Below are 27,803 nucleotides of genomic sequence, written 5' to 3'. Positions count from 1 at the left end.
GTGGTGGTGATGAGGGTGGTGCTGAAGGGGGCTGGTGGTGGCAGTGATGGCGATGGTGGTGACAGTGGTGGTGATGGTAATGGTAACTGTGATGATGGTGGCGGTGGTGGTGCTGCTGCTGATGGTGGTGATGACAGTGATGATGGCGGTGATGGTGACGATGATGGTGGTGATAACGGTGGTGATGGTAGTAGTGGTGATGGCAGTGATGGCGGTTGTGGTGATGATGGTGATGCTGATGACAGTGGTGGTGATCATGGTGATGATGACGGTGGTGATGGTGTTGATAACAGTGATGGTGGTGATCGTGGTGGTAGTGACGGTGATGTTGATCGTGGTGGAAGCGATGATAGTGGTAGTGATGGTGGTACTGGTGATGACAGTGGTAGTGATGGTGATGATGGTGGTGGTGATGATGGTGGTGCTGAAGGGGGCTGGGCACGCAGCCAGCCGGGCTCAACACACAGCACATGGCGGGAACAGCTCAGACCCTGCCGGCCCTCCTCGCCCCTCCGTCCTCCCCGCACCCGCTGCGTCCACCGGGAGCCTCTCCCGGCTCCTCCGCTCCGGGCCCCGCTGCGCACTGCGGGCCGCAGGCGTACGTGCGGCGCGGCGGCGGCATCGCCGCTTTAAGGCTCGGCGGCGGGCGGGGGAGGCGGCGCGCCGGGTTCAGCCGAGGACACAGCCCCAGTTCTCAGAAATCCCCGCGCTGCGGGAACATCGCGCTCCGGCACCGCAGCCCCGCCGCCTGCCCTACATCGGGGCCGCCCCCGCCCCCAGCCCCCCTCCCCGGCGGGGGCCCCGGCCCCCTGCCCCCCGTGCGTGCACCCCCCCGGGCCCGTCCCGCCGGGTTTCGGGGCCCGGGTTCGGGGCTGGGGGGTGCAGGGCGCGGGGCGTGCACACGGGACACGCGCGTGTGACATGTGGCGGCCGGGGGCGCCCCCGCCAGCGCAGTCCTTTGTCATCGTCCCGCACCCGGGGGGGAAGGGGGGGATCTTTTCCGTAAATTTTACGATCTTTCATTACATACTTCTGCGAGACAGTGTTCTATTTATATATATATTTAAATATATATCATTTTTATTATTTTTTTTTCAATTATTTTTTATTTTATATTATATTATTTTATTTCATTTCATTAAATTATTTTTTATTTTATATCTTTTATTTTATTTTATTTCATTTTTATTTAAAAAATCACTTTATTTCATTTTGTTTCATTTTATTTCATTTTATTTCATCCTATTTCATTTTATTTCGTTTTCTTTTTCCGTGGGGGCGCGCCCAGATCCCGGCACCAGGCGGGCGGGGGCCGTGGTGGGGGTGCTCAGCCCCCTCCTCTCCCCCCCCCCCCCCCCCCCCCCCCCCCCCGGGGGGGGGGGGGCCCCCCGCCCCCCCCCCCCCCCCCCCCCTCCCCGTCCCCCCCGTCCGCCCGCCCGCCGCCTCCATCTTACGCCCTCCCCCGCGATGTCACAGGCAGCGCCGCCGCCTCCGCTAACATGTCCGCCCCCGCACGGCTCCGTGTGCGGCTGTGTGTGCGTGTGTCTGCGGCTGTGCGCTGCGGGCGGACCCCCGGACCCCCCCCCCGCGGACCCCCCGGGACCCCCCCGGCCTCCCCGGCTCCCCTCTGGCCGTCCCCGGCCGCTCCGGGGACCGCGGGTTCGATCCCCGCTGCCCCGGCCTCGCCCAGCGCCGCCGGGCTGCCGCTGCCCCCCGATGTGGGAGAGCCACCACCGGTGGCCCCGGCGCATGCACGGCTCCCGAAAACGTTGATTTTCTACCAGCTGATGCCTCCTCGCGGGGTATGTCCCGCGGGACAATGCTGCTCCCCCAGGGGGCTCGGGGGGTGGGGGGGAGGCAGGGAGACGGGCTGGGCAGTGCCCGTGCTCCCCTATGCCGGGGATCAAAATCGCTTTTCAGGCGTTCAACACTGGGTTTCCAGCTACGTGCAGAGATTTGTCTCCTTTCCATCCTCGTGAGCGGTGTTGTGTATCAGGAACAGAATACGTGTTTGGGCGGTTTATCTGGGTTTACGTGAGGCTTCTGCGGCATTACGGCTGGAATCGAAGCCGTGTGTGTTCTCCTCCCTGGCCGGCTCTCCTCGGGAAGCGAGGATCTGTGGCAGTCTCCCGCCGCCGCGCCGCTGTGGCTGCAGTTCCTCCAGCAGCGGCAGTCCTCAGGCACCAGCACGGGCTGGGTCCGGAGCGTTCCGAACCGTGGCGCTGGGAAGCCACGCCGGGTGCTGCGACTGCGGGAGCACTTGTAAATAACTTTACAATAATGTGGTAATTGCCACTGCTGGTGGCATCACGCGGTTCGGTTGTGAGAGGTTTCCGTAGGAAGTTTAATTCATCCCCAGCAGAAATTCCTTCCAGGCAAAACAAAGACCCAGAAAGCAGCTCTGCAGAGGGGGCTCTGGTGGTCCTGCTGGACACCAGGCTGAACATGAGCCAGCAACGTGCTGCCGCGGCAAAGAAGGCCAGCGACACCCTGGGCTGCGTTAGGAGGAACGATGCCAGCAGGCCACAGCAGGTGACCCTTCACTTCTGCACGGCCCTGGTGGGGCCTCACCTGGAGTGCTGTGTCCAGTTCTGGGCTCCCCGGTACAAGAGGGACATGGGCACACTGCAGAGGGTCCAGCAAAGGGCTGCAAAGATTCTGCAGAGCCTGGAACACCTCTCCTGTGAGAAGATGCTGAGAGCTGGGACTGTTCAGCCTGGACAAAAGAGGCTCAGAGGGATCTAAGTCAGTATAGATATCTGAAGGGAGGGTGTAGGGAAGATGGCCCCAGGCTCTTTCTAATAGTGCTCAGCACCAGGACAAGTGGCAGTGGGCACAAACTGGACCATGAGAGGTTCTGCCTAAACATCACTTTGCTGTGCAGGTGACAAGGCACTGCCACAGGCTGCCCAGAGATGCTGTGCAGGCTCCCTACTTGGAGACCTTCAGGTGCCTCCTAGACGTGGTCCTGCGCAACCTGCTTGAGGAGGGCATTGGAGCAGGTGACCTCCAGACGTCCCTTCCAACCCTAACCATTCTGTGCTTCTGGGATCTGATAGTTGGGTAGGATCACAGAATGGTTTGGCTGGAAGGACCCTTAAGGACCACCCAGTTTCAGCCCCCTGCCATGGGCAGGGAGACCTCCCACCAGAACAGGTTGCCCAAAACCCCATCCAGCCTGGCCTTGAATGCCTCCAGGGATGGGGCAACCACAGCTTCTCTGGGCAACCTGTTCCAGTGTCTCACCACCAGTAAAGAGTTTCTTCCATATATCCAATTTAAATCTATCCCCTTTTAGTTTAAAGCCATTGTAACTACAGGCCCTGGTAAAAAAAAGCCTTTCTCCAGCTTTCCTGTACGCCCTTTTACATACTGGCAGGACGCTGTAAGGTCTCCCTGGAGCCTTCTCTTCTTCAGGCTGAACAACCCCAACTCCCTCAGCCTGCCTTCACAGGAGAGGTGCTCCAGCCCTCTGATCATCCTCATGGCCCTCCTCTGGGCCTGCCTTCACAGGTCCACGTCTCTCTTGTGCTGGGGCCTCAGCGGTCTGTGGGCCAGTCCATGCAGGTTCAGAGGTGGTGTCTGGGAACACATGAAAGCTAAGGGTCTGAACACTAATTTCCTTTCATAATTTTGACTACTGCTGAGTAAGGTCCTTATACTGGTTCCCATGTGTACGGGTGGAGGGGTCTGGTGGGCTCTACAGTGTTCTACAGCTCATTCCCCTACTGCTTTGCCGGCTTTCAGGATTTACTTACAACAGTCTTTCAGATATCAACTGAAAATCTTCAAGAGAAATGCAAAATGAATGTGCCTGTGCTTGCACGTATGTCCCACGTTATCAGAAATCATCTCTAATCACAAGGGAGAGACTAAAAAGGTTTCTGGTGCCCTAAGCCCAACCTCTTAGTCCCTTTGTTTTTCTTAAACAAGATATCCCATTCCTGAAAGTTTTGTCTCTAAAATATGTATTCTAAAAAAAACTTATGCTAGAAGATGCTGTTTTGTGGTCTGGTTTTAGCAACACAAGCTTTGTTTAGTAGTAATCAGTTAAGAACTTTGTCTTACTCATTAAGGTTATAATCTCAACACAGTTACATTTTCCCCAGAATGTGAAAAATGCTATTATAGCCCTAAACTGGAGAAAATATTGGATTGTTAGTTTAGACTGAAAAAACGCTTTTCTACTTAAGTCACCCATTTACTTTCGTGGGTGGTTGCACTTTTTTTTTTTTTTTTTAATGACACTGTTTTAAAGTTAACTTTTACTGAGTTTTAGGCAAAATCTCTTTTGGTCAGTTTTACTTTAAAATCAGCTTTAGAAACCTGACTGAATTATTCTGAAGTGTGTGGAAAATTAGCATAGGTGATGTTATTTATTTATTTATTTATTTATTTAGACAGTGAAATGAGGTTTTAGACTCCTAGAGAAGCATACGGATGCTTGGATTTTACTCAGATTTGATTTTGCAAAGGCCTGATGATTCCTAGTGCCAAGAGAGCTTAAACCCTAACTTCTCTTGATTTTCCCCAGTACTCTGCTCTCGTGCATGCCCTTGGACATAAACTTTTAGTTTGTATATCTGCCTAGATTTCAGGCCCTGCTAAGAGCACCAAGGCAGCTGTATCAAACCTACCAGGCGAAACATGCTGTCTGTAGCAGCGGCCTGGGAAAGAGTTTCACATCCTTCTTCAAACATTTTCCAGGCCTCTGGCCGTTTGCAGGTTGGAGGCGCTGTGATAACTTCACCTTTGATTGCAGAATGCCCAGGAGCCCTGAGAGCAGAGCCTGGAGTTCAGGCCTTGCCCAATCCCACCTCAAGGTCCTGAGGATGAGGTTCACCCTCCCGTTCACAGCCGATGTGTTTTATAAGGAAGGGTGGAGACCGTGTTACCCAGCCCAGCCCAGCCGCCTGAGCACTGGGTTTCAAGGTGGGAACTGCAGATGTGAATCCCCTCAGGAAACAGCAGCTCTTTTAGCTGATGGGGCCATCCACAGCCTTAGAGCACAGCAGGGTGGGGGCTGACTGTAAACTGCCAGCTGGGCAAAGCCTGTCCCCAGTTTAGTTGGGTGAGATTCCTAATTCCTGGAGAAAACCCTGGCTAGAGGTTCATTTTCTTCTTGGTTGCTCTATGCAGTGCGCTCGTTGCTCTGAGAGCCTCTCCAAGGCTACTGTTGCAGGGCAGACAAAATCATGCCCTGTCCTTGATTCTGAGATATCTGATTGCAAGTCAGCTCCAGTGTGGGCAGTTATCACAGTGCTGAATGTAAGCTGGTAAGTCCTGCTGGGTTAAAAGGGATATTAGGTCATGCTCACTCTGCTGACTTAGCTGCCTAATTTCTGCTCTGTAGCACAAGCAGCACTGGAGCAAGGCTTTGTAGCACAGCCTGAGATGTACAGCTCCTCTCTCACATGATGTACAGAGCCTGAAGTGCCCACCTCAGAGATCCAACCCCCACACGTCTATGAAAAGTGCATAGATATTGTCACACACATAGCATGATGCATCACCGCTGCATCACTCAGTCATTCGCAAAGCAGGCTCTTGTCAAAGCAAAGGTTCAGGGCTGAGAAAGTTGTCACTGCAGTTACACTGATGCACACACCAGAGGTTTTTTGTTGTTGTTGTTGTTTTTTCTCCAGAGCTGCCAAGTAATTTCCACCTAATTTTCTCAAATATGAGTGCCTCCAACACCAGAAGACTTCTGACTTCACAAATGTAACAAGCTCCATGCTCAAATACATTTTTTTGTGTGTCTGTGACTTCACCATGGTGGATTGTTGTGCATGGCAGCACCGCAGACTTGTGTAGTTCAATGTGTAGAGAAAAAAACTGCACAGATAAAGGAAAAGAGATGAGCAGGGATATCAGTTAGTTGGATTTAATTATAACTTGTAAGGAAAGCTAGTTGACTGAGCTTGCACTAAAAGAGCTTGGAGAGACAGATGATCTAATAGGTCTTTGATTTCTGAGGTGAGAAAATGGGAGAGGACATGATTCTCTTATGAGCATGTGTTCTTCCTCTTCAACGTAGCTATTTTTATAGCTATGCAACTATTTCTATGCACTTCACTTGTTTGAAATCTAGTAAGAACAGTAATTAGCACTCATAATAGAGCATTAAGGTGAGTACTACTTTTTTTTTTTTTTTTTTTTTTTTTTGTACAAATAGCAATACTGAGTCAGAGAGATGAGGTATCTTGCTAAGGGCTCTGATCTCCATGAGAAAGTCAGAGTGCAGGACTACAAGTTTAGTTGCACGCTGTTTGGCATTTCAAATACCTTTTGCTACTCTGAAGGGTAGCCAGGCCACCTTAGGTCAATGTAGCTGACTCTAAACCAATTTTTCTACTTCTTCAGGTTACAAAAGAGAACAAATCTTAGAATGAGTGTAGCAGTCAAAACACCAATTTTGGGTGACTTTATGTTGTTCAGTTAATGCTGCTGACACTCAGAATCAAAGAGTGTAACAGCTGCAGAGGATTATTTTTCAGGTGAGGCAACAAGACAGCAGTAAGGGAACTTTTTAGGACTAATCACACAGTGCTCCCAGTACCAAGGCCATCTCTGCTGGCTTTGTCTGCTTAGCCAACCTTCGCTGTGAATAAGTTATCGTTTCCTCACTAATGCTGTTCAAGGAACATCTACTGCTGCTGCAAATGCGAAGCTAGTATGAAATAACCTTATTGTTTGAAGGAGTTGGGTAGAGAGAGAGAAGTCTATTATTTAGGCTTTCTTAATTTTTGAAGCTTCCCTCAACTTTTTGTGCTTCAGCTTCAACCTGACTGAGAACCTCCTGTCACAAAGGTACGTGAGTCAGAAGTCCATATATATTTAGCTAGTTACACTAGAAGTCACACCAGCCAGAACCAGTAACAATGAACTGAAAAAATTGAATGTTTCCTGATGGCATATAATGAAAACACACATTTTGTCTGTCTCGTTTGACTTCCAGCACCCGAAAGCCTAAAGACATTTAAGCACGTTTCCACTGCTTGCAAGAAGAGAATTATAATAAAATTATCACTTAGCTGCTGCCAGAATTTCACATGAAGTTCTTTATAAATATTAATCTAAATGACCTAACTTACTAATTAAGTAGTCATCTGCGTACAGCAAGTGGTACTTGGTGGTATGCAGTGGGTGTTAAGCTACCCCTGGCAGTTGCATGTACAAGGAGCTCATGATGCTGGATCTGTCAGGAGCTTCATTCAGATCCATAACTTTTCCTGCCTGGAATTCAGTGTAAGATCAAACGATGAAGGTTAACTTCAGTAAACATTTACCCATGCAAATGACATTGAATAACTATGATGTTCCTCTTAGTATCTGTCACACTGTATTTTGTGCAAGACGGTGAACTGAAATTCAGTTTGCCTATTGATGTTTACACCAGCAGCTGTTTTGAGAATTTCAGCACACAAACCAACAACAACAACAAAAATTCACTACTCTATTTCTCTCAAAGCAGCAATGGCTATTAAGTGACAACAAAAGAAGTTCTGGTATTTCTGCAGAAAGGAATAAATCTTGATTTTTCCTCCCAGGAGTCAACTGACTATGCTAGGCAGGAGATTTACATGGACATACAACTTTGAGAAGCCGACTCTCTGTGCTTGTCAAGAATCACAGCTGTTGAGTTCAGTGCCTATCTTCTTCTATTGTAGCCTCTGTTTCTGATGACAAAAAAGTGATTGGGAGTTATAACTTTGAATTCCCATACATACGAGTGTATGTAAAAAAGAACAACACTAAGACTTTTCTTCCCTTTTTATGTATTAGGGTTTGCTGACTTTCAATCTGCTGTACAGAGAAGGTCCACAGAGAACAATAATACTCAGCAGGTGCCAATAAGGACACAATCTGAGAGCTAATTTAATCTGCTACTCAAGTTGCTGAAGGTAGCAGCTGGAATTTCCCTAATTATCTTCTTCCCCTTTTAGCTTATAAAACAAATGCACTTTATGAAGTAAGTGCTGGGGACAGAGTGGATATAGAAAGGATTCATTCTTTCCAACAGATTAAAACTGTGCTTTATCCTAAAGAATTGTTAGAGACCCTGAGCATAAGTAGTCACCATTGAGAAGTTTGTATATAGGAGATAACAGAGCATCCTCATTTTGTAGTACTTACTATGTTGAGATAGAAGCCTTGTTTTTTAGGGGTTCCAATCCATAGTTCTTGTAGAGATTATTTAAATCAAAACAAGAAAGCAAAAAGGCATTTTATTATTGTAATGACCTTCCATCTCAGTCAGATAGTTTCAAAGTGACTGCTACATTTAATAGACAATATTATTTCACAGGGGAGTAATCTGTCCTGCAAGAATGTAGAAGATGTAGAAACACTCTGATAAAGTGTAACCCCAGTTCAAGCCAATGTTTCTCTTCCTACTAGTGGTGAACACTGGAACAATGGCATACACTACCTGTCTTATCTGGATTATGACATATACAGTGCCCTCCGGCTCCTCTAGGTATGCGGGAATGCAGATCCTCTTAGTGATGGTTCATGTCCTCCCTTTGGGAACAGCTCGCTCAAGAGTTCTCTTAAAGCCTGCCACATACATTCCTGGGCAGTTTTTCTGTAGTCACCACGTCTGCTGATCACTTGATATCTTCCCGTGTATTTAGGATGTTTGTCCTACTGCACTGTGAGTGGCTGCTGTTTTCACTGCTGTCCAGGGTGATTTGTAGCATTGTAAAAGTGTGGTACGATACTTCAAATTGACTTAACATGCCAGGTATCTCATGTTATCAGCTTTTTTTTTTTCCGTGTTGCACAATGGATTTGCAGTGCAATTTATTTGTAGGTGATGCAAATAATAAACGTCACTCTTTATTTGTTTATTTTCCCCAGAAAGAGTGTATAGTGAAAAAGTCTTCTAAGAAAATAGAAAAAGGGGTATACTTCTCCAGACTAAACTCCTGAGGTATTCTGTCAGCTACTAGGACATTCCAAATGTAATTAATAAATAAAATAAAACCTTACACTTTTTGAAAGAGGCCAGTAGGCATGGAACTCCCCCAGATTAATTTATATATCGCAAACTTTTTGTTTCACTGACTGATTCGACTCTACTCCGCCATGGTGAGACTACACATGGCGTACTACATCTATGTCTGTGCTCCCAGTACAGGAGGGATATGGACGTACTGGGGAGAGTCCAGTGGAGGGCTGTGAAGATAATGAGGGAAGTGGACCTCTCTTTTGAGGAAAGGCTGAGAGAACTGGGGCTCTTCAATAGTAGAAGAGGAGTCTGAGAGGGGATCTTATCGATGTATGTAAATATCTTAAGGGAGGGTGTCAAAGTGATGGGATGAGACTCTTTTTGCTGGTGTCCAGCGATAGGATGAGAAGCAATGTGCTCAGGGATTTCCAGCTGGATATGAGGAAACACTTATTTACTGAGAGGTTGACCAGGGACTGGAACAGGCTGCCTGGACAGGCTGTGAAGTCTCCTTCTCTGGAGATATTTAAAACCTACCTGGATGCCATGCTGTGCAACCTGCTCTGGATGACCCTGCTCAGCAGGGGGATTGGACCAGATGGCCTCCAGAGGTCCCTTCCAACCTCACCATTCTGTGATTCTGTGATGCTAATTGACCTATCAATATAAGCAATTAATGCAACCTTCAGAGTTAACATATCAATTTAATATCAACTTTCTTATTTCTCTTCGAAAACATGCAGTAACTTACAGTGTCAGCATAAAGTGAACTTCTTGAGTTACTTTATTCTAGTGTTCCAGAGACAGGCACTCAACGTGAAGTAACCCATGAGGTAATGAGGTCCATTACATCCTGGGTTAGCGTTGCTGGTAGGGGGCTGATGTATGGAATTAAAAGTGTCAGTTTTCTGCTGTTCCATGCAGACATTTTTATTTGCTAACAAACTGCATGATAGGAAAGAACTATTGTATTCATTACATATGGTGCCCTCCTGAGGACTCTCCGAATATTTAGAGAGCCAGACATAGGAATCTTTGTTTCATCCCTTGCTGAAAGTAGTTACTTCTTCACAGCAATGAAGAGAAGTCAATTTTCAAGCAACACAGAAATGTAGGGCAAGAACGGAGGAATGCCTTTCAAGCAGTTGCAGTAATACATTCAGAGAGTAACTGTTTATATTGGAATTTGAACAGATTTCAATTACCAATCCTTCTTTGATGATGACAACTTTTTAGCTGCCTTGTATGGACAGTTATTCTTCAATGACAGCTGAACAGCATTTCCTAAATCTACAGATTTCTAATTCTAACTGGTTTTATTCTGACTGATAAGGAACAATGCAACTTTTTGAATTATTCAGGTTATTTTTGTAAAGGGCGTGTGTATTCTCTGAAAGTAATTTTTTTGATTGCTGATCAGCCCCATTGAACTCATCAAACTGGTATTGCTAGAAGACACTTTTTACTAAAAAAATGCATGCAATTTTGATGCTCAAATTGTTTTAACACTTCTCTTTCCTGATGTGTGCATATGGCTGGTTCTGCAGTGCTACCAGGCTGTCTTTGGCAGGGGAGAGAGCAACTTTTAACTCTCAGCCTTCTGATGCTCGTCTATGCCTACAGTGTGGTACATGTACATCCATCCTGCTTCATTTTGCCACTCCTTTTTAAGCCATCAGCCTAATAATGAAGGTCTTGATGAAAATGTGAAACCAGTACCAGCAACAATGAGTCTTCATTATTCCTGGAGAAGACTGGGGTGTTTGATATGCGTGAAGCTTTGTGCAGATAGCTACCACTATAAACTGCCATTTGTTACTGTCAAACAAGTAAGTGTTACAACTATGTAAGAGTGTTGCTCTTCTCTAGCAAGGGATACTTGGAAAAGAAAAGAAAACAAAAAAAGTAGTACTTGATCTTTGCTTCATCCACACCTAAAGTGTATGGGTGATGGCTGATGAACAGAAACTCTGTTCTCTGTTACTGCTTACAATGGGGCTGGAAAAGATAAAGAATTGGCTTGAGCATATTATAAATAGCTGAAAAAAGTGCCTGTGACCTGATAACCAAGTCACCAAATATTTTAACTATTTGCATATGGTTACTATGATTGTAAAACATATAACCTTTCCACATAACTGTGTATTTATAGATCTTTAATAAATATGTAACAGAGACACACTGACAAAATCTGACATACTGATAACCTATTTTGCTTTCGGTTGTGCAGGAAGTGCTGAGTTTGGGATTCACATTGCAGAGAGCTTAGAGGAAAAAATTACAAGCTACCCAACCCATAAACATCTCCCAGACAAAACCACAAAGTTTTATTGATAAGAGTCTACTTATCTACAGGCAGTGTAGCTGATAAGCTTCCTGTCTGCTCAGACAGACCGAATATAGCATACCTTATGAAAAGATTTAGAGCTGTCTCTAATACTCAAATATTTCTACTTCACTTCTCATCTTTTATTTATTTATTTATCCATTCTATTTATCCATTCTATTTATTTATTTATTTATTTATTTATTTTAATCTTCGATATGACCAGAATTGTCCTTCTCCTGGAGCAGGTGTAGTCCTAGTTTGCAGCAGAAAAGGTGAGGAAGTGGGAATGGCATGCTATATGGTTGGGAATAGATGATGCTAACAGGAAGGCTAAAAAAACCTTAATGTTTCTGACCTGTATGTGATATTTCTGCATGTGTACACAGACATATGCATGAGCACACGCACAAATGTGTGCCTGTCTTCATGCCTCTCTGCCATGCATAACACTTTGACAGCAAACTATTCCGGCAGTCATTGCAAAAGAGCAAGTGTAGTCTGTAGCTGCTGTGGCAGCATCCACATGCTTACTCCTGTATTCTACACCATATTCCCTTGTGTGGTGTAATTGGTGTTTTTGTAACTTTTTACTAGGATATAAGAAACACAGTTTGCAGTGAATATAAAGCTATGTGGCCAGCTAAACTGTGGTCGGTCATTCTCTCTTAATTTGATGGACAGTTTATTTCCTGGTGCTCTCATGTTTAGAACCTTTACTCCGTGGTACAGAGAGAGAAAAACCTGTAGACTCTTCTTCTGGTTTTAGATGAAGACCAGAATGATTTGTGTCTGTTTAATCATCTACAAGGAAATCAAAACAAGGTTTCCTCTGTCACTCAGTGCTGAAGTAATGCCACCAAGGACCTTGAGTAAGATGAGAGAAAGTAGTCTCACCTGTGTAGTAAGTCATTACCATGTTATCAGTGGAAGTACCAGAGTGTACTAGTATTTGGGTATGTTTACCAACTCCAAATGGTTGTAAAATATTTGTTTCCTGTCTACAGTATGAATATTGAAGTAAAAATAATAGTAACAACTTACATAAATTGCTCAACACCTATTTCTCAGAGTTATTATTCCAGGAGGAGAATGTCCTTAGAGTATAAAAACTGGAGGAAGAGAAGTAGTTGTCCTGAGGGAGCATTTGTTCATAATGGGGAAAGATCCTGAATAGTGGGTGTGAGGGCAGATTTGCCAATAAAGGATCTCAGTAAACTGCATATTGTAGTAGCTCACTGTGTAGCTCAGCATGTATATCATGAGAGAAAGAGGTGGCCAAGCCATTGGCTTTAAGGGGACTTTAAGCCTAACATGACCCCCTTATTAGCACTGGCCAGTACAGCACATGCTCCCGTGTTACCAGATGGCACTTGTGCATCCTTCAGTCTTCCCCACCATGTTGACTGTGATTGATTTCCAACTTTAAAGGCCATACTGTTACATGGCCTACCCCTTCACCATTGCAGCTGCATCTATCCCTGTTGAAAAATGCAGATCAACAGAGGATGTTTGGAGTACCTGCTATGACAGCATGCATCTATACGGGGGAGAATAACAGCCATACCTTTCCTTTATGCTGATGTTGGCAAGGGGCGTTCTCTAGCACTGTGACATGATAGATGTGTATACATTTCTTTTGATTTGTCTCTATGGTAACAGACTGCCAAAAGAAAGGATCTGGTGTCTGGGAGCTCAGCCATGAGCATAGGGAAAATGGAGGATTATACCCCACCAGCAGGAATGGCAAGCCCAAGAATAATTTATTTAAGCAGGGATTTATGGGTGGAAGACTGGAAATAAAATACATACAACATAAGGTGATCGAGAAGAAGGTATTTTCTCTCCAGTTTTTTTTTTTTAATTTTTTTTTTCTTTTTTTCTTTTTTTCTTTTTGTCAGATGAAGGGCAGGTTGCAACATTTGGCCTCACCTCATAGAGGAAAGGAATGGGCATTCTCCACCTTCAACATTTGCTTTTATTGTTAATGCTTTGACACAAGTCCTAATGTTGCTTTGTCGGTAACCACCAACACCTTTCCTCCACCTTTATCTTCTACTCCTGCCCATTTAGTGCATGGCAGTGCATGCATACTTCCGAAAAACTCAGTTTGTATTTTGTTCATGAGTTTCTCCACTGATTTGCTGTTTCAAGCTACAACAAGTTCAAACACCCTTGCTCAATTTCAGCTTTCTCTGTGATTCAGCCTCATACACTCCCCTTCATTTACTATGGCACACTATCATTGCCTCCCTGCTTTGCAATTGGGTTGTTGAGCTACATGTATATTCACACCTTGCAGTTTCTAGGTTGGGAAACAGTTCCAGCTGCATTTCAGGGTGAGAGCCAAGCGTGCAACAGCTTTGTCTGTGCCTTCAAAGCTCAACATGAGAATTGAAGGAAACAACAGTGGAATATATAGCATATCAAATGTTTTAGGAACCATTGAAAATGAAAGCCAGAATTAGAAAATAAAAATGATGAAATGCAGAGACCTCCTTTGTCTACTGTAGGCTACAAATTTATTTTCTGTTTGCAGCGCTGCTAAGGCTATCCCAGTCACTGTGCAGGTTCATAGAAAACACGTGTGTGTGTGTATTGTGTGCACACATACATGATGACATGATGAAGAGGTTTTGTTGTAGTATGGTAAGTATCGGTCTCTTCAATTTATTTTACGTGAAACCGACAATTTAAAGCATTTTAAGAGTAGGTGCTTGTCTTTCACGTTCATTGCTTTTTTTTTTTTTTTTTTTTTTTTTTTATACACATAATAAATGTTTAGAAAACCGTTCTTGTATTTCACAAGCATCTGCAGAATTGGGGCAGCATATTAACTGTGAATAATAAAAGATACAGAAAAAAAAACACTTGTGAAATCATTCCTTTGAAGCTGAAATAAAGACATGGTTACACCCGGAGATTAATTATGAAAAACTGGATACTAATGCAGTGGCAATATGCATAGAGACTTTAATCCATTCAGTAGAGGAGGGAAGCATGGATGAGTTGAGGGGGAATATTTTTCCGTCTTAACATGATCAAAGAATTTTAGTATATTTGCAGAAATTGGTGGAGACAGATGACAGTCAGCGAGGGGAGAAAGGGTGACAGTTTAAAATAAATAATGATATCAGATGAAACATGGAATGAACATACAAAACATGGCAGGAATTTGCACTGAAGGTTATGCAAAAATTCTGCAGCTCTGCAGAAAATAGTAAACTCTGTGTTTCCTTATAAACTTCTCTCTTGATTTGTGGGAATCCAGTTGTTTTCAGCTTTCAGCATGACTGTTATAAAAATAGCACAATGTAAAAATAATGCACTTACAATAAAATGGTAAAAATGTCCAAGGCCTGTTCACTAAATGAGAATGACAATGCTTGAGTTGGACTTTGCGTATTTTCTTTTGGCTGTGAATTTCATGATTCATTTCATAGTTTTTCCCCACCCTTTCTGAAACCCCTGCACCAACAAGCCAGAGGTTCAGTCCTGGAGGGGAGGAATGAAGAAATGATGGGTTTGGACCAGACAAGTATGTTTGTTAGGGAAAGAAATATTAAGAATGAGTAATGCTTGCCTTTTGTTTTGTTTTGTTTAAAATAATAATAATAATAATAATTTATTTTAATCTACGAACAGCTCTGGTAAGCCTAAGGTAAATCTGGAGCCAACAATGTCTGCTAGAGCGCTCTGTCCACGACCCAAGATGAAGAGCCCCTTGTACCACTTGGCTGGCTGGAGGCACCCAGCACCCCGTGCCCCAAAGCTCTCAGCCCATGGCATGGCATCGGGCTCCCAGAGGCACTGCAGACCCCTGGAGACCTCTTTGGCTGCCTTCCGCCATCAGGAAACTTTACCCTCCAGTCGTTATCTCCCTTCTAGGACAACAAACGTTCCCTCTTCAGGGCCTGTCCTCTGTCCCAGCCTTCACCAGTGACCTCGGGTTTCATTTCATTGCCATGCCCTTGCACTAGGAACCAACTCTCAGAGAAAGGTGTATTTGGAATTTGTTAGTGCTTGCATTTTTTTTTCTGTTAATTTTTTTTCAGACCCAGGATTCATTACAGGTGATTATGCAAGAACAAGCCTCAAGGCTGTTGGGTACATGGAATGCTTCTGGCCTTTGCAGTTTCTCCCACCCCTGTATTTCTTCAGAAGGAGGAGAAAAAGCCAGATTAGATGATGAGGGTATAGTACAAATCTTACTTTTCTATATTTAAAGCATAACATGATCCAGTGACTGCTGAAGTAATGAATCACTGTGATTTACATATACAGGTCAGTGGAGGACATCAGCACACAGCTGAAAACGTCCCCAAACCTGCACTCTACTACTCCAGTTCCAGCCAGGTATGTGCGCATTCCTGTTACAGATTCTCTTAACCCACTGCAGGCTGGGAGATGATGAGGTTGCACTTCTTGTGGCCAGGAGGAGGCCTGACAGCAAGGGCTCTGCTTGCTGCCCCCACCCTCAGCCTGGCAGGGCAGGAGGTGCTCCCAGTTTATCCTCTGAGTTCCCTTGAAGCCAGCACTGAGGTGAAGCCAGGAGCAGATCCGGGCTGCCATCCAGGGGTCCGGGTGCTGGTGACACAGACAGACACTTTCTCCATTCCCTGGCCAAGTCATGTTTGAGGGAGCTGAGAAGTGGGGCAGGCAGGCTGGTTTCCTTGGAAATGCTTTTGCTATAATTAAACCCAGGAGGAAGGGGGGGTGGGGGGGCTCGGGGGGGCCTGTGAGGGGAGGGGGGGATGGAGAAGTGAAGGAAGGATCCCCCCCACTGTTTCTGAGCAAGGGAAAAAATAATCTATTTGCACCCTGGGCTGGAATATGGAGGAATCCTCCGAGCTCGATCCCTGCTCCACCTGCATGTGCCTGAGCGTGCAAGCATGTGTTTTCTGTACACGGAGCGATCTCTGGACAGCTCAGATATTGCCAGTGTCCCTCTCGTAGTGCCGCAGCTGAGATCATGTTGTTGTTCTTGTTTTACAGCAGCCCTGACTGTTGTGCAGAGTACAGAATGTTCCCTCCCGTGAACTGAGGTTGAACTTCTCCAGCCCACTTTGTTTCAGGAACTGTGCAGATATACGGCTGGGGGGGGGAGCAGAGGGGGAGGAAGGGAGGGGGAGCCAGTTTTAAAAAAAGCAAGAGGGGTGGAAGGGAGGAAGTTCCCAAAGGGGTTTGTTTCATCCTACGTATTTAGGATGAGTTTTTTTTTTTTTTAATTAAAAAAAAAAAAAAAAAAAAAAACCTCCACCACCACCATAACAAACAAACAAACAAACAAATATACTTTGAGGAAAGATGTAAAAAAAGGCAAGGCAAACCCACGTTTACAGAAATAGATTTATAGCACTATTGTTTCTTTGACTGTATGTCATTGTTAAACGAGCATGTCTCTCTGCTTTGCTGTACCTCTCCCCCTGCCCTGAATACTAAGCTTCAGTTCCTTTCCCAGAGGAAAATGAAAGTGTGGCTGGCTCCACCTGAGAGAGAAGAGGCCAAAGGCTTGACGGACACCTCACCTCACCCCCACAGACGATTTCCCCCACAGATGATTTTTTATTTTTTTATTTTTATTTTTTTTTTTCTGAGAGTACATCTTCAAAGCTGGTGGCTCTCAGAAGTTTTGTGACACTGTGGTGCAGGTCTCAGGCCAGGCTGCGGGGGGCTGCCAGGACCAAAGGAGCCTGTGGTAGGAAGGTGTAGAGGAATAAATAAGTCGAGGAGTTTCAGCCTGCAACAGGTGAACACGCCAGCACCCCGAGGAGCCAGCATGTCATTGGTGTGCTCCAGGGACTGCACTGCCACGGGCTGGCTTTATAAAAGGATTGTTGAAAGGAGTGACTGGATTAGAAGCACACTTGGGCATTCTTCTTGTTTAGTGCAGCCAGCCCTGTGCCAATCTTGGATCAAAATTAATCAGGAATCTCAGGAGACTTTGTTAGCTCCCTTGTATAATTTCTTGTATTTCATGCAAATCTCACACATTCATTGCTTTTGAGAGACTTTCTGCCTTTCTCTCATTTTCTTTCATATGGAGATCACAGAGTTAACCTACTCACTCAATGTCTGTGTTCTTCGCAGTAGCTAATCTCACCACCTAGTCCAGTTTAACTACCTTCTAATTTATTTCTCAGTACTGACTAGATGCCATCTGCATATATTTTTTTGGCAGCAAATTGGGATTTATATCACAACAATGTGTTATATCCTTGGTGTGTTCCACTCCATTAAGCACTTCATCAAATCCTTTAAGAATATTTTTGTAGCCTGCTCAATAGCTAGATGATGCACCCTTTTGTGGTTTGCTGTTCAACCACAGCGAGCTATAACTTATCTTTTTTTCCCCCAAATGTAAGGTAATCTTATCTTTCAGATGTGAAAAACTGCAAAAAAGTCCCCTCCATTCTCACTTTGAAGTTAATTCCCTGTGTATTGCAAGGAAAGCTACAGCATGCCCCTTCTGAAACTTGGATGGGCTCCTCCTGGACGATGTCCCCTGACAGTGAAAGAACAACCTCCCAGGTAGTACACACTCGAGGCATAGCTCCAAAAATTGGTGAACCTGAAGCCTCACTTTGCTCTACACAGGGCCCTTTGCCATCTGATCCCCTGCTGTGCATTGTCAGCTGGTGCAGCCCATGGGTCAGAAGAAGGGTAGGCAGGGTGGAGGCACTCTGTCTTCCTTGTCCTCTTTCCTCCACAGGAAACAACGTGTCCTTGTCCCATGTCTCTGTGATACTCTTTTTCCCCCTCTTTGTTTTCTCTCACCCCAAAACTGCGTTTTTTTTTTTTTTTTTTTTTTTTTTTTTTTTTTTTTTTTTCTGTTTTCTCAGGTGCTAGCACCTAGCACTGCTCTGCTCCTTGGCAGTTAATGTGGCTGCTTCACAGCCTGGTGCATTTTATCTTATCCACAGCACTTCAGAGCTACATTAGCCCTCTCTCACTGTACTTTGCCAGGCTGCTCTGCTGTAGCTATCCAAGACTCATGCAAAAGTAATCCAAGGTCACTTCCTTTCTGTGAAATGGGGGTGAGCTGCTTTGATCAGGCTGTGGATGAGGCTGATGGACAGCTGTGGGCAGTTGTCAGTGGTCAACAGAGCACAGTGGTTTGCAGAGCACATGGTCAGCAGAGCAGGTGGGGTGGGAGGTGGATGGGTATACTTTGCAGGTATGGCGCTCCAGGAGACCTCTTGAGCTTTTTGTGATGGTGGTCACCTGTAACCAATCTGTGTTCCAGATGTTCCTATAAAACAACAGTCTTGTTCCCCCTTCAGCCACAGCACTAGCATCTGCGCAGCTCAGCGGTGACTTGGATCAGGTTGACCTGCCTGAGAAGAGTTATTTCCTGAGTTATTTTTTGTCCAGATCAGGTCAGTGACCTGACCAAGCCCACAGACCTTGGGGTGTGGGAAGGAGAGGAACTGGAGGTATGGCTAACAGGTAAGTCAACCTTTTTTCCTCCAGCTGTCTCATGTATATTTGAAGTGACCTACCTTGAACAAATCTGAATGAGGATCTTTGATGATTTGGGCTACGTTGGGCTACAGGCCATAAATCTGGGTTCCCTTTACTACACAGTGTTGAATGCAAGCCCTGCACACAAAAAAGTATGGTTTAAATCACACCTATCTATTTATTGTTTGCTACTTTGGCTTACTTGCCTATCTCCTGACACTGCTCCCTGGCTCCTATGAAAGCTTCCCAGCTTTCCATGTTACAGAGCAGGTCAGTGTGCATAACAGAGCTGTGGACTTGGCACAAAGACTAAGAGATTACTTATTATTATTATTATTATTATTTAGCTTTTCACACCACTTTGTGAAACAAGCTGGCTTTTATATTCTAACATTATGTGACGTGTGTCCTTGGTGATCTGGACTGTAGTTACATTGTGTTTGGAGACACTGCTCGGCAGGAAGTTCCACTTTAACTCTGTCTGCTGTAGAATTCATTAAGAACTATTATTATTATTATTATTTTAAACGTCAAGATTTTCCCACTAGCTGCATCTTTTAAACTTTTATTTATTTATTTATTTATTTATTTATTGATGCCTCTTTGTAGTTTATGAAAACAGGGTCATGTCCTTGCAAAACAGTTGTTTCATTATGTTCTTTGTACTTCTACTAATTGCATTTTATTTATTTATTTATTTGTTTATTTTTTATCAGAGAAACTGTGATCACCTCTGTACTGGGAGATGGCATGTTTCTTTACCCTTCTGGTCTGCCTTCATGAGCTTCTGTGCACACAGAAGCATGGACAATTGCATGGACAATTGCATGGACTTGGTGTTTCTTAGAATCTCAGTTTCCACAAAACCTGCAAAGGCCTAATAATCTTCATAGAACTATGGCCGTTTGTCACAATAATTTTGCTTTGACCTGGTCATTAGCTACACCACAAACTAATTTAATCCCTAATTAATCCGTTTGATAGCAGTTCAGATTCAGAGGACTTAGCCTTATTCATTGGGGTGACCCGGCACCTGGCTGTTTCAAAGGAAATGTACCTTCTCCAAGTGAATTCTTGTGCATGGGTGGCACTATTTTTTTGAGTAATCCTTTCCAGCAGTTTCCAATTTTCTCTGTACACCCATGGGAACAGATTGTAGGTCTCCAAAAGCTCTGGGCTTGCAGCATGCAGCAGTGTGGAAGATTTAATTCTGAATCATTTTATTTCAGTACCACCTTATCGGGCAATAATGGAAAATGTTATGACCATTTCCAGTATTTTTGCCATGTTCTTTTCCAGTTTGGAAGTTGCAGAAAATTTATTTTTCTCCATTTTCAGTTGTTTTTGGCACTGTGCATTACTGAGTTGACACAAAAAGAGAATAGCTCCACTGTTGACTGTGGACTAATGTTACTATGCAAGATGAGGAGTGGAGGGCACTATTGTCAATTCAATTGATAATGATGGCTCACAACAGCCTATTATTTTTTCTACACGCAGGACCTCCAGCCAGGTGGGAAGAGCACTTCCTCAGTCATTGTGCTGCTGTCAGTCAGCACAAGGCAGACAATCTGACAGAAGACTTGGAGTTAGTCATCATTATGGTGATGACAACTGATGCTCTCCAGAGCAGCCAGGGAGGTGGAGGGTGATGCTGCCCTCCATGTATTAGAGCATAGATAAAAAATAATCAGACAGCAATGAAAACTGCAGAAAAGTCTAGATGAACAATGTTTGCTCTTGCCTCCTGTCTCTATCTACAAGTTCACAGATATAAAATAATGAAAAGGTAATTTTTTATTTTATTTTATTATTATTTTTATTTTATTTTATTTTATTATTATTTTTTCCCAAAACAGAGTCTTTCATCTGTGTCTGGAGAGGACGCAGCTGTATATTGTCAACAGTCCCCAGACAGAGGCATTGCGGTCAGGGTGAATTCAAATACTGGGAATCCTGGAGGAGTGCACGCAGTGTGGCCTGCTTTGATGCCACTTGAAGAAGAGAGCACCACGTCCTTCCTCCGCCAGCATAGCTCTGTTCTGTAAGCTCCTGCCTCCCTCCTTGTGGGGTTCCAGAACTTCAATCCATAACTGAGTGCTTCTCTGCTTTTCCTGGCCTTTCCTGGCTTTCCCATCCTCTGCAAGCTTGTCTGCTGTAGGCCCAAGTCAGAGGCTGATAGCTGTCTACAACTCTTCACCCTCTACCTTGGGTTGTGGTTGGAGAAGCCAAAGAATCAAGATTCATCAAGACCTGACAGTGTGAAATTTCATGTCAGTAATAGGGAATACATGTATTACATTGCAAAATGTGTACTAGGATGTTAAATACATGTGCCTATACACATATACATCTATGTGCACCTAGGTTTTTTTCATATATATGTGGAAAACATCCCTATCTCTATATCTATATGCAAGTATACTTTTGAGAACCTATAGCTGATGACTTTAACATAGAACTATAGAATTAGAGAATGGTTTAGACTGGAAGGGACTTTAAAAGATCACCCTGTTCCAGCCTCCCAGGCGACAGGCAGGGACACCTCCCACCAGCCCAGGTTGCTCAAAGCCCCATCCAGCCTGGTGGGGCATGCACAGCTTCTCTGGGCATGCACATCCAGGGATGGGGCATGCACAGCTTCTCTGGGCAGCCTGTGCCAGTGCCTCACCATCCTCAAGAAAAATAATTTATTTGTAATGTCTAATCTAAATCTACCCTCTTTTATTTTAAATCTGTTAATCTGTCACCCTTTGTCATGTCAGGCCTAGCCTGCCTGCGTTCCTTCCTTCCTCCCTCCCTCCCTCCCTTCGTCCTTTCCTTTCCTTCCCTCTTCCTCTCCCTCCCCCCCCTCCTCAGGAGGCCAAGCAGCATTACAGTTCGCTCTGAGGAAGCATGATGCACAAATGTACCTGTGACCAAGTTACATCTGGAGAAGGACAGTCAAAAACAGGGTTTAAGTTCTGATCCACAGATACATTCAGACTTAGGTTTAGTGCCTAGGGTAGGAGAAAAAGGCTAGACCACCCATAGAAATTCTGGATTCTGCTGCACTCCAAGCTTCTGGACTGTGTTTTTAACAGTTGAGATCAAGGGTTTTACCTGTGAGATCTGAAGCTTTTTAGCTCAAAGTGCTTTAAGAATACCTTCTATGGTGGGTTTTTGCTATCTACGGACTTAGAAAATAAATGTCTGATTTGAGATTCAGTTTGGTGGAAATCTGCAAGGCTAACTTTGATTTTGGCAGGATGGAATTTGGTTTCTCTGTATAGTTAAGTGACTTTCATTTAGTTGAATGAAAGTGGTGAGAGCTCATTGAAAAGGCAAATAAATTAAACAAAACATCTTTCTAGCCCAGAGTGGGAAGGCAAACAGACCCAATTGCCATCTCAGGATGTATTACAATGGTGTGTTGTGGCGAGGTTTTGCAGACCATGAAGGTAAGATGGGAGTGGTTGCAGAATTTTCTGGTAGAAGGGGAAAACCATTGGATGCTGAAGGCATCCCATCCCTGGATAATCTGGATGCCAAAAATGAGTGCTTTGATTTTTGCTTGTTTAAAAGGAGTTGAGTTGGAGGTGGGCCTACTTTTGGGTAGCTTTTTCAGATGCAGAGGATATGACTCATATTGGGAAAGTAGTCTATGATTTGAGTATAGATGAGTATTTTAAGAATATATGTGTACTTAGTAATGAAGGTATCTGAATATGTATCAGAGAAAATGCCATTTTTCTGAACTATTGTGTTGAATTATCTGAATTATCTGTTGAATTTATTGCTTTTCATACTGTTACACGTATTTGCAGTGACAAATCAATAACACTAAAGTATCAGAGGTTGTAACCCTATATTTGAGTGGTTGTATTTTAATGTTATTAAATGTGTATTAAATGTTAAATTAGCACTTTTTTTTTTTTAATATAAAAAACAGCTAGGTAGGCTTCTGTTGCTATCATTGATGGCCTAATAGTTCAAATTTTACTCTGAAAAACCTTAGTAAGTAACATTTTCTTGGCAGACATTCTGACATAAATGTTTCCATATGAATACATGTATCATCATGATTTTTTTGAAACTCCTGGATATGAGTATAGGGACATTTTTCTTCTCTGCCAGGTTTGTTGAATATATAACATATATTCTGTGAAATGTACGTGAAATCAGACTTAACAAGTCTGGTAAAGCAGAATTTTCTTGTGACAAGTTCTTCATCCTGAGAAGAGGCTGCAACAACCAGTAGGAACTGATACTGGTGGTGGTGGTGCGGGTGTTGAAATTCAGGGAACTCAAATGTCTGAATATGAATTTAGATGCTTAATTTTGAAATTCCTGGCTAAGAGTTAGTCAGCCTATGAATTTCTACAAGCCATACCATGGATCGAGTGAACTTTGAACTAAAGATGATTGACTTAGGGTAGTTATAATCTTTGATTTGTTTAGCAGAGCCATATCTGTAAAACAATAATTTTCTAATCACCTGGAACTTTGTTCTTCTCTTTTGGTTGTAGATCACAAAGAAGTAATTTTATTTATTTATTTATTTATTTTAGAATTAATTTGGTCAAGCCAGATGTTAAAGTAGTGATAATTTACAAGTCTGGCTACTAGATTTGTGTCATGCTTTTTCAGTGATCTTAGGTGGAAGGAGTTTCAAAGGCATTTTTCTGGCAACCTCACAGAAGTTTTGAATAGAAGGTAGAAGAGTGACTGTCCATTTTTCTTTGCGTCTTCTGAACTGTGCTGTCTAATAAGTTTATAATTATTTGCAGTTGCAGATAAAGGGAAGTTTGTCCTTGAAAATAAAGCAATGTTATATTATATTAAGAACAAAGAAAAGTCATTAAGACCTCCTTAACTGTCTTGTCCTATGATAGAGAAAACTCTTTGAAACAGATATACTCAGTAAACTGAGTGAGTGACAAAGTATGCCTGAAAAAGAACAGATGGATCTATAGATGGATCTATCCTAACTTCGATAATTTCTTTTTTTTTTTTTCTTTTTTTTTGTCTTTTTGTTTTATTTTGTTTTGTTTTTCCTGTTAAGGTTTCCCTTTTAAATTCCCATGTTTCTCCTGTATCACTCAAACAGGACAGTCTGTACTATGCTCCTCTGAGGGCTGACAAACAGGGAGAATAGAAATCCTTGCCTATTTAAATACCACATGAAGACAAAAACAAGATACAATGTCATTCACACAGCTATGTATAATAAACACTGCAGGGGCTTGCACTGCTGATAGAGCCCTCTCTGGGAGCAGTGCAGCTGTGTCCCCAGCTGCTTTTTGCTACCTTGCTGGATGCAGCTGCTATGGTCGCTCTGTGCTTGCACTAGCACAGCATCTGGGAGCCTGAGGTGGCTGGGAGCTTGTATTACAAGGGTGGGAAGGAAACAAGGAGACAAGTGCAAGGAAGCAACCTGACAACACCATGCCACCCCACCAGCAACCCATCTTTCTGAGTTTTCTGTGGGCATGTAGCCTTGCACAGGGCTTTGCAAGATTTCTGGTGGAGCCCTTCCCAGGGATAAAAGGCAGCATATGAGGGAGGCTGGCTTTTTGACTGACTGGAGAAACAGAGGACAGGCAGAGGCATTTCAGTTTTTATTGGTAAAGCCTCAGTCTTTATTAGTAAGGACAGTTGTTCTCAGGGTACCCATCCCCCTGAGATGTACAGCAGTGACATGGAGCAGGATGAAGCTCCCATAATCCAATGGAAAACTGTAAGTGACCAACTACATTGCTTGAACATTTGTAAGCCTATGAGGTCAGATGGGATTTATCCAAAGGTACTGATGGAGCTGGCAGAAGTGCTCACCAACCCACTTTTATGACCAAAAAAACCCCACAAACAAACAAACAAAAAAACACAGACCTGCTTAGTAGATGAGGGAAAGGCTGTGGATGTTGCTTACCTGGATTTTAGTAAAGTGTTTGACATAATTTCCTACAGTGCTCTTCTGGAGAAACTTCATGTTCTTGGCCAAGAAACTTCATGTTCATGGCTTGGGCAGGTGTATAGTTTGCTGGGTGAAGACGTAGTGGGCTCAAATGGTCACAGTGAATGGAGTTCATCTCAGCTGGCAGCTGGCCAGCAGTGGCATACCCCAGCAGCAGCTGAGTCCTGCACTTGGGTCATAATAACCCTGTGCAGCAGTTTAAGCTCGGGGAAGAGTGGCCAGAGAGCCACCTGGCAGAAAAAGACCTGGGGGCACTGGCTGAGAGCTGGCTGAACCTGAGCCAGCAGGGTGCCAGGTGGCCAAGAAAACCAACAGCATCCTGACCTGCATCAGGGATAGGGTGGCCAGCAGGACCAAGGAAGTGGTTGTTCTCTTGTACCTGGCACTGGTGAGACTGCACCTCAAATATTGTGCTCAGTTTTGGGCACCTCACTGCAAGAAGGATGTTGAGTTACAAGAGTGTGTGCAGAAAAATACAAACAAAACTCGTGACAGGACTAGAAAATGGAACTTATGAGTGACTAAGGGAAATGCTTAATTTTTTTTTTAGTCTGGTGAAGAAGGGGCTGAAGGGACACCTCACTGCTTTATACAACTACCTGAAAGGAGGTCTCAGCGAGACTAGGTCTCTTTTCTCACATGATAAGTCACAGGATTTGAGGAAACAGTCTCAGGTTGCACTGGCAGAGGTTTAGGTTGGACATTGAGAAAAAAAATTTCATGGAGGGTGTGGCCAAGCATTGGAATGGGCTGCCCAGAGCAGTGGTGGATTCCTTGCTCCTGGAGGTATTTAAGAGACGTGGACATGGCACTAAGGGTTATTATTTACTGATGGAGTGTAGTGATATGAAAAGGGGTAATGGCTTTAAACTAAGGGTATATGTTTACATGAGATATTCACAAGAAATGCTTTACTCAGAGGGCAGTGAGGCACTGGCACAGGCTGCCCAGAGAAGCTGTGGATGCCCCATCCCTGGAGGTGTTCAAGACCAGGCTGGATGGGGCTTTGGACAGCCTGGTCTGGTGGGAGGTGTCCCTGCCTGTGGCAGAGGGTTGGAATTAAATGGTCTTTAAGGTGACTTCCAGCCCAAACCATTCTGTGATTCTATGACCTGGTAGGTCAGGTGGCTGGTTGGACTTCATGATCCTGAAGGTCTTTTCCAACCTAAATGATTTTGCGATTTTCTGATTCTATGAAATCAAAACCAAATGTGTTATGTAGAGTAAAGTGTATTAGCTACATCCACAACATTTATTCTTGTCCTCTACTAGTCACTGTTAATCACTGCTGAGAGCTTGTGTTGGCAGTGAGTCAAATTTGTCTCAGTTCAACAGATAGTTGTCCACTGTGGACATTTGGATTTTGGAGTCTGTGAGGTTGTGGATTGTTTGAAGGTTAGAGTTAAACTCACTCCATACCACTGTAGTGCTTTCTACTGAAGTTCATAATTTTGCAGAGCAGTAACCTGGAGGAACATGCAGCCCCCTGTTCTGCTGATGGATAAGATCAGATGCTTTCAGTACAGACTATTATTTTAAACCAGGTTATAAATTAAAGAGGTCACAATCAACTTAAAAGTCAGATTTTCCTTCTGACACACTTTTCCATATTTCTGCAGATAAAAGACAAGATTCTTTCAGCTTCTCAAGCAGCTGTGCTGCTTTGTTAACATTTCTGTGTTAGGTGTAGCATGTAGATTAATTTCCCTTTGACTTTTTCCTCAGGGTAGTGTGTTAGCTTTTATGTGGGTCTTTCACAGCAGTGCAAGGGTAAAGGGGCATTCAGGAGCTACTGAATCTTAAAAATTAACTTCAGTATTTCAAAAACTAAATTTTGAGTTATAAATCTCCTTATGGAGTCTGTGTATTTCATAAATTAAATGCTGGTCTAATTTTTGTCTTTTTAACCTAGTAAGTCAGGATTAGTACCACTGAAGAGAAATGAAATATAACTCTTGTGAAGTTAAAGGTAGGCAAGAGACCTCTCAGGCATATTCCCTTTCAAAGTTTTGGCATCATGGAGAGCCTTCACTATTTAGCAATTCATGTAAACTGCTAGAAGCTCAGAAACAGGATTTTTGCTGAGGGAACCATCTTTCAGCTGTCAGGCCATCTCTGGCATCTGAGAGGGAGGACACAGGGACAAGGATGTATGGTGCGTAGGGGAGGGAAGTGGTAGGCTGGGAGTTGCCCTGGGACAGGCACTGAGACACTGTTGGTGGGGAGGGGGCACCCCCTCTGTGGCTGGCTGGGGAATGGGAATGACCTAGTCCCCCTGCTCCTGGCTGCCAGCCCTGTGGGTGACACCAACTGCCACCCTCTACTCCTTCAATTCAAGCACAGATCTGTCACATTAAAAGCTCCAGCTCCACTATGGCCTAGTACAAATACATGAGGAGTACCTGGTGGGGCAGAATGGGGGCATTGTTCCTAAAGGAATTTAGGAAAACTGCAAAAAAATATAAGGTCCCAAGCTGCCAATATTAATCTCTGGAGGTTGCACATTCAGAAGCTGAGAAAGGTTGCCTTTGCAGGTGCCCATTCAACCCCAAATAGGTTTGTGTGTTCAGCAGTCTTTAATTATATGACTACATACATCCTATCCACAGAATTTTTACTCAGTCAGTGCACAGGATGGAACTTCTTTGGGTATGAATAATAATAATAAAAAAAGATGTGTTGTGCAAAGAATTTTTTTTTTTTTTGTGGGTGTCAGATTTTATTTCTTTCTGAAGTCTGTAAAAAGACAACCAACATCTAATGACACCTTTACATGGAAAAATGTATTTGTAATTTGGTGGATTTTTATTACATTTTTTTGAAAATTTTCTTTTCAAATGGGAATGAGATCAAGTGGGAGTGAACAGAAATAGTTTTTTGGTTTCCTGCTTGCCTGAGTTTAATTTTGATTCTTCCTGCAGGCACACACTGATGATGACAAGGCCCTTTCAGCCCTGGTGCCATTAGGAGGGGACTGTGAATCCTCCCTTCACTTGTCTGCTTCACAAAGAGGTGGAGGAGGCAGAGGGGGAGTGCAGCTTTGGCAGCTGAGCAGGCAGATGTCAGTATGCTCAGACAGGGAGGAAATTTTTCTGGTTTTGGGT

General features: G+C 43.9%; 1 long non-coding RNA gene across 1 annotated transcript; it reads left to right on the top strand.

The window, feature by feature from the left end:
• Positions 1-15,141: 15,141 nt before the first annotated feature.
• On the top strand, positions 15,142-21,312 carry LOC118156681. The gene is made up of 5 exons (XR_004746377.1): positions 15,142-15,473; positions 15,564-15,635; positions 17,662-17,810; positions 18,563-18,728; positions 20,603-21,312. It is a non-coding gene; the product is annotated as an uncharacterized LOC118156681 (long non-coding RNA).
• Positions 21,313-27,803: the final 6,491 nt, after the last annotated feature.

This window comes from Oxyura jamaicensis, chromosome Z, assembly GCF_011077185.1.
Source record: "Oxyura jamaicensis isolate SHBP4307 breed ruddy duck chromosome Z, BPBGC_Ojam_1.0, whole genome shotgun sequence".
NCBI lineage: Eukaryota > Metazoa > Chordata > Aves > Anseriformes > Anatidae > Oxyura > Oxyura jamaicensis.
The sequence above is the reverse complement of the archived record's forward strand: the minus strand, read 5'-3'. Positions and strand labels throughout refer to the sequence as shown.